Source organism: Tenrec ecaudatus, chromosome 3 (genome assembly GCF_050624435.1).
Source record: "Tenrec ecaudatus isolate mTenEca1 chromosome 3, mTenEca1.hap1, whole genome shotgun sequence".
Classification (NCBI taxonomy): Eukaryota; Metazoa; Chordata; class Mammalia; order Afrosoricida; family Tenrecidae; genus Tenrec; species Tenrec ecaudatus.
Genome location: NC_134532.1, coordinates 165,687,779 through 165,695,663, shown reverse-complemented (window position 1 = coordinate 165,695,663; position 7,885 = coordinate 165,687,779). Strand labels below are relative to the sequence as shown.

General features: G+C 37.9%; 1 non-coding gene across 1 annotated transcript; it reads left to right on the top strand.

The window, feature by feature from the left end:
• The first annotated feature begins 6,803 nt into the window (after nt 1-6,803).
• Nucleotides 6,804-7,039, top strand: LOC142444201 (small Cajal body-specific RNA 6). The gene has a single exon (XR_012783855.1).
• The last annotated feature ends 846 nt before the right edge of the window (nt 7,040-7,885 follow it).

Here is a 7,885-nt window from a genome sequence, read left to right as displayed (position 1 = left end):
CAGAGAATACCAGAAAAAGGTGTATAATTATGTTTAATTGACTATATAAGGACTGTTTAATACATAAAGCAAACAAACAAACTGTGGATAACCTTTAGAAGAATGGAAATTCAAGAACACTTTATTGTATTCATTTGGGACTTGTACATGGATCAAGAGGCAATTGTATGAACAGAACAAGAGACTATTTCATGGTTTAAAATCAAGAAAAGTGTGGGTCATGGTTGTGTCCTCTCACCATATTTGTACAAGCTATATGCTGAGCAAATTATCCAAGAAACTGAATTATATGAAGAAGAATATGGCATGAGGATTGGGGGAAGACTGATTAACAATCTGATGTAGACAGATGACACAACCATGCTTGCTGAAAGCAAAGAGGACTTGAGTCACTTATTGATGAAGATCAAGGATTGTACCCTTCAAGATGTCTTTAAACTCAATGTAAGGAAGACCCAAATCCTCACACCTGGCCCAATAGTTAAGCTCATGATAAATGGAGGAAAAGTTGAAGTTGTCAAGGATTTTATCTTACTTGAATCCATAATCGATGCTCAGACAAGCAGCAGTCAAGAGATCAAAAAGGGATTATTAGGTAAATCTGCTGCACAAGATTTCTTCAGAGTATTGAAGAGCATGGATATTACTTTGAGCACTAAAGCATGCCTGACTCCAGCCATGGTGTTCTCCTTTGCATAATATGCATGTGAAAGTTGGACACCGAATAAGGAAGACTATAGAAGAAGAGATGGCATTGAACTGTGATGCTGGAGAAGCTATTGAAAGTACTGTGGGCTGATAAAAGGACAAACCAATCTGTATTGTAAATAAGACCAGATGCTCCTTAGAGACAAGAATGGCAATACCTCATCTCACATACTTTGGATATTGTTTGGAAAGACCAGTATGTAATGGGCTCAGGCAGAGGGACAATTGCGTGGATGGCATGGGCTCAAGCAGTGCTGAGTTCTATTGTTCGTAATGTCTCTGCGGGTCAGAGCTGACTTGATGGAACGCAACAGCAGCAAAACATCTGTGACTATAGGGATGAGTACATCATAAATCATTGAGGCCATTAGTAGTATATAGTAAACTCCTGACTCACGGTCACAACTAATATTTAGAATTGTATCACTTCTATCTTTTTTTAAAACAATTTATTAGGGACTCATACAACCCTTATCACAATCCATACATATACATACATCAATTGTATAAAGCACATCTGTACATTCTTTGCCCTAATCATTTTCAAAGCATTTGCACTCCACTTAAGCCCTTTGCATCAGGTCCTCTTTTTCCCCTCCCTCCCTGCTCCCCACTCATGAGCCCTTGATAATTTATAAATTATTATTTTTTCATATCTTGCCATATTCAGTGTCTCTCTTCACCACCTTTTCTGTTGTCCGTCCCCCAGGGAGGAGGTCACATGTAGATCCTTGTAATCGGTTCCCTCTTTCCAACCCACTCACCCTCTACCCTCCCAGTATTGCCCCTCACACCCCTGGTCCTGAAGGTATCATCTACCCTGGATTCCCTGTGCCTCCAGCTCCTATATGCACCAGTATACAACCTCTGCTCTATCCAGGCTTGCAAGGTAGAATTCGGATCATGTAGTGGGGGGGAGGAGGAAGCATTCAGGAACTGGGAAAGCTGTATTCTTCATCAGTGCTACATCACACCTTGACTAACTCATGAGGGGGTCTCCAGTGGCTGACAAATGGGCTTTGAGTCTCCACTCTGCACTTCCCCCTTCGTTCACTTTGGTAAGATTTTTTTTCCTGATGATGCCTTATACCGGATCCCTTCGACACCTTGTTATCGCACAGGCTTGTGTGCTTCTTCCATGTGGGCTTTGTTGCTTCTGAGCTAGATGGCTGCTTGTTCACCTTCAAGGCTTTAAGACCCCAGACACTATCTTTTTTGATAGCCGGGCACCATCAGCTTTCTTCACCACATTTGCTTGTTCTCCTTCTTTGGCTTCAGCGGTTCTGTCCGGAGGGTGAGCATCATAGAATGCCAATTTAATAGAAGAATGTATTCATGCATTGAGGGAGTGCTGGAGTAGAAGCCCAAGGTCCTTCCGCCACCTTAATACTAAACCTATAAAGAGAGGCACATAGATCTATTTCCCCATCCTCATATATATATTTGCATGTTCATGTATTTGTCTAGACCTCTATAAACGCCCTTTGCCTCCTAGCTCATTCCTATATTTCCCTTGACTTTCCTCCTGCCCCACTATCATGCTCAGTCCCCACCTGGGTTACAGCTATACCTCTTCATTAGGTTACCTTACCCTTGATCATTCTCTACCAGGCCTGCCACTCCTACCTCATCACCAATTTGGATTTAAGATTTTGCTACAGTAGCATTCTGCTTTCAGGGATAATTTGTCTATCACCTACCTATTGCCTCAACAATAATGTGGAACAAAACTTCTGTAGCAAACAATTGTAAGCATGTATTTATTTGCATGCAGAGATGATGACTATGTCTGAGGAACAGGGATAGTTTAGCTTGCCTCCTTGCATCTCTCAGCTTCTATCAGCTTCTCCTGGTCGTTCCCTTCATGGTAGTAGCAGAAGGCAAGCATGGAATGGACTCCATTTGAGGAGAACCGTTCTAAGGTTGTCTTTTTATCAAGTTACGTACTCAAACCTACAGTTGGAATTTATGATTGTCTCTACCCTGAGATGGAATTTCAGTGCTGTCTGACTAAAGGTTCAGGAAGGAGTAACTATTAGTATTAAGTCAGTAGAAGGATCATGTTTCAAGTTTCATCACCAAAATCAAATGAATAGGTTATTTGGGTTGTCTAATATTTGACTTCAGAATCTTCAATGATTTCAATGTATTTTGTATACTTCAAAATACGAATCAAAGAAAAAATTATCTCTGAGTAGATTTCTCAGTATTGTTTTGTTTAGCAGATGAGGAAACCTCACCAAGGGGTTAAACAATCTTTTTCTTTGGGGATCAACAGTTTATGAACAGTAAGATTGCTTTCACTTGTCAATGGAAACATTCCTATTTGTATATTAATTCATATTAAAGCTTAGCAATATTTATTTTAATTAGGATGTCTTTTTTCTCGTTTGTAACATACATATATAATTTTTACTCATTCAATGTTTAAATGAGAATATCTTAATGAGGATGGATCTCAAGTATATTTTTCCAATACCATAAAAAGGATAAATATATTTTTACATGTAAAATACATGTTTACACTTTGATTAACTATTATTTTTCTGAAGAAAGCATTGAATTATCATATATAAACTTCATAGAAAGTTTAGGTTATCAGGATATTATTCATTAACAATTACCAAAGCTGTCGTATAAGAAACTATACTCCAAATATTAAATTCCACTTTATATGTTTAAGCACATAATAGTTGGATTTTATGGGAACCTTTTAGCCTTCTGTGGTTCTATATTCCCCAAAGTAGTCAGTAAGGAGAATTAATTAATATTCAAGGACAGAAATGTAATATTTTTGTGACTTTCAACCCTAAGAGCAAAACCCATTAGTAGCTATAGATTTTTCTCAAGAGCAATGAGCTAGTGTATAATCAATTTATGTTAGCGTAGCACTGTATATCAAGACGGTGAGTCTTGCTGGGCCTGTGCTTCTGCTTCCTGTGGGCCCTGGTAAAAGTCTGTACATTAATTCTTAGAGATAGCATACAATCTGGATTCTCAAAGTTGTAAAACAGCCCTTTGTGTCTGATCTCAGTCACCTTTTTGACAAACCCTCAGCAATAAACATTTTTGAAATCAATAGATTCCTGCTGGGAGAAACAACTTAATCATTCAACTTCTGACACTTGAAATGAATTAATACTAAAAATGGACTATATATTTACTTAATGCTTTTTTTGCTTCTCTCTCTTTCTCTCTATTGTTCTCTGTTTTAGCATTGTTTTCTCTTTGTTATATTGTCAAGAATTAGTTGTCTTTCAATTATTGTTTCTGTCATGTGCGATCAAGTCAATCATAACCCACAGAGACTCGATGTGACGGGAGAACTGCCTTGTGGACTTCTCTAGGCTTTGTATGTATGGGAGTATATTGTTTTCAGGTGTTTTCTTCGCTGGAGCCTCTGCCAGATTTGGATCGTCAACTTTTCAGGAAGCAAATAAGTGCTTAACTATTGTGCCACTAGGGATCTTTATTGATATATATTGCCTATTTCAGTATTGGAAAAATATTTAGTCCAAAGAAATCAGGCTTCTAAAATATTAAAAAAATCTGGAGCTATATTGTACAAATATATTTTTCTTAGCCTGAATTTTCAACTATAGTCACTGTTTGAAATACATCTAACTTAAAAAAAAATAATTTATACCGTGTTGTTTCATTTTCTAGGTAATTTTCTATTGATATTTTTCAATAACCAAACATAATCCAATTTTTTCAAAAAGCAAATGAAACCCAATAGTCTGGGTTGACTAGAAAAACAAGTTCATGACATTGTTATGTGTGTAGTAGAGAACTTTATATCAAAGAGTAATGATACATTAAGAAAAACCCAAGCCCAGTCCATATCAAGTCCATAAATCTGATATTAGCCCATATGTCTGATACCAGTCTATAAATTCCTCTTCAGACTCATGCAACACATGCAATGACCTGAATGCAGAAAGATAATAGGCCAGTGAGTAGAAAGTCTTATGGCTGTAGTGGTGGTGGAAGCATCTCAGCACTGGCATGGGTCTCCACGTGGCTCTTCCAGCTCTGGGCTCTGGCTCCATCAGCATTGCTCCATGTAGCTTGTCAGCTCGAAGACAAAGCAGAGAGTTATCTGGCTTCCAGCGAGCTATTTATCTCCTTCCTGCACCCAAATGAGGTCATCAAGCTGCAACTTGATTGGCAGGCTAGACTCCACCCCTTCACAAGTTGACAGATTATGTAACTGCCACTCCCCAAATCAAGGTCATTGAGTCATGGAGTCAATTCTCACTCACAGCAATCTGATAGGTTTCCTAGACTTTAAATCGTTATAGGAGTGGACAGCTTCATTCTCTTAAAGAATGGTTGGTGGCTTTGAACTCTAGACCTGTAGTTAGCATCTCAGTGCTTAGTCCCCTATGCCACAAGGTTTCTTCTCAAGAGTGATGCAATAAGACAATGTAGTATGTTGCCTTGGAGGGAGCCAGACTTTCTGGCTCTGTTACTGGCTCTGTTAGCACATATTTATCCTTTAAGTCTCATGTTCTTGATCTTTTCAATGTGAGCAACAATAGTAATTCCTACCCCCTCTACCTCAACAATAAGGAACCCTTGTAGAGCTATGCAATAAATGTTGAGTTTTTAACTATAAGGTCACTAGTTCAAAATCACCACCTGCTCTGAAGGAGTAGCATATGATTCTCTGTTCCCATAAAGATGTATAGTCTGTGTAACCTTTTATAGGGTAGTATGTGTCAGAGTTGATTCGAGGTAGTGGCTTTGGTTTGGGATTTTTATCTTAATAATGGTTCATGAGAATAAAAATGAATTACTTAAATATGAATCTCTTCTGTGTGTTATAAATATTTCCACAAATACAGACACGTGAGATGTGGAAAATAGAAAGGATCATTTTCTTAGTAGAAGCATTCAAATCATCTTTTTGCCTTCTGTTGCCACAGGGTTCTTCCATTGGAAGAACAGAGTGCTCATCTGCCTTCAGAGATCATCGGCAAATCTACTCGGGTGAAAAACATTGTGTACTCAATCCTAGTAAAGTGGCAGAAAACTTTTCAGTGGTCACAGGTTCTAGGATTTTATGAAAGGGGAATACAATATAAATAGTAAAATGGTTTATCTTCTTGTAGTTTTTCTAAGTCACCCTGAAGCTTGGTGGATGGATCTTTTTATGTTAATTTTCTCTTTATACCCCTATGAGGTCCTCCACCCCACCCAACCCTCTCTCCACTGACAAGTCGGAAGGGAAAACACAACAATCTGGGTGATGGGGTTGACTACACTCAATAGAATGCAGTGGAATGCCCAGTGATATATGAGTAAAATCAAAGATGAAGGGGAAAGAAAGATGCAAACAGAGGAGAGAACCCTTCATGATTAACACGGATCAACTCAGTATGACCTGCTTTATCCCCATCAGGGCAAACTAAAGAACATTTGTATTCTGCATTGTGAACTCATCATTTGTATTTACTAATAGAATAATGGAGCATTTTGGTGACTATTTCTCCCCTTCCTGTACATATGGAGCTAAGAAGTGACAATTTTCCACCGGAAACAAATGTATCAGCATGTAGTCTTTTCTTCTTTTAACCAGTGTGCCCAATTAGGCATCAGAGGCAATCTCCTGAGCCTGCTTGTTGATATATGGTACGTCAGACACTATGCATATGTTACTGAAGATGTTGCTTACCATCTGACCATAGTGTTTTCATCGGGAAATTATTTATTCACATTTGTTGAATGTCTAACATGTGCCACAGGCCATGAACTGGGAAAATAAATCAGCTGACATTATACAGTGACTTTGGTTAAAGAAGCAGCTGTACAATCCATACATTCTAATTAAAAGCAACAAATCAACAAATAAGCAGCATTCCCTCTTTCACAACAACCACTTCACCCCCACACATTCATTGCATTCTTGAAGTTTCAGATTTGAAATATTTATTGCTCATGTTAACTGCTTCACTAGCATATTATTTTTGATTAGAAATTAGTGGATTTCAAAATTCTATTAATTTATGTAGAAAAAGGACTAGAATAGCTAAAACATTTTTGTAAAAAGAATACAACAGGAGAAAATTTTACATAAGATTTCAAGACACGGCCCGTGATGACTTGTAAAAGGTCTGATACCCAGGCCCCTGCGCCCTGCCGTCCCCAGCTGCCCCTCCCCTGTCAGGCTCCAGCTATGCCATGCCGGGCACAGGGCAGCTGACACTTTGTGGTGCCCCCACCCATGTCCCTGACGAGCCCAAGAGCCGCCATGGTGGGTGCCCAACAGCTGAAGAAGAAAAAAAAAAGATTTCAAGACACAATATCTCCATATAAAATTGGGGTTCTGTTATTAGTGGAGGAGGAAGAGCACATAGATCAATGGAACAGAATTGAGACCCAAGATGCACCCTGCACAAATTTAGACAATTGAATTTTTACAAATATGGAAAACAAATCCAATGGAGAAAAGACAGCATTTCCAACAAATGGTGCTCAGAACAACTGAATATCCATAGACAAAAAAATAAGAACTTCTTAAATCTCATATTTTTTATAAAAACTCAATATGGCATGTGTTTAAATGAAAAATCCATATCTAGCTATGAGAAAGTCTTTAGAAACTCAGACTTAATAAAGAATTCTTAGATATGGCACCAAACATATTACCCATACAAGGAAAAATAATTTATTTGAATGAATCAGAATGAAAACATTTTCTTCATGAGAGACTGTTAGAGATTTTAAGAGACAAAAAGTAAGCTACAAAAGCCAACTGGAAGAAAACAAATGAAAAATATGTACCAACCAATATTCTTATCTAGAACATAGAAAGAATTATAAAAACTTAGTAATATTTCACGCAGTAATTTTTAACATACTTATTAACAAATGGGCTAAAAGCACAAAAAATGAGAAAATACATTTGACAAATCTTCACTTGAAAAGTAGTGGAAGCATTTCGGAAAAATTTTGCAATTCATCAAAAGAAGGTCTTTAGACTCAGAAACCTCATGCTATGGCATACACAAAAGAGAAATGAAAACATATGTGCACAAAAAAACATCGTGGTAGTTGAGGATTGTGTTAACTAGACACTCCTGGCTAGGGGTGGCCTCAAATCTATCAATCAAGTTGCAGCCTGTTACACTTCCTATAAACCATCCGCCTTTTGTATAAGAGCAGTGCAGCC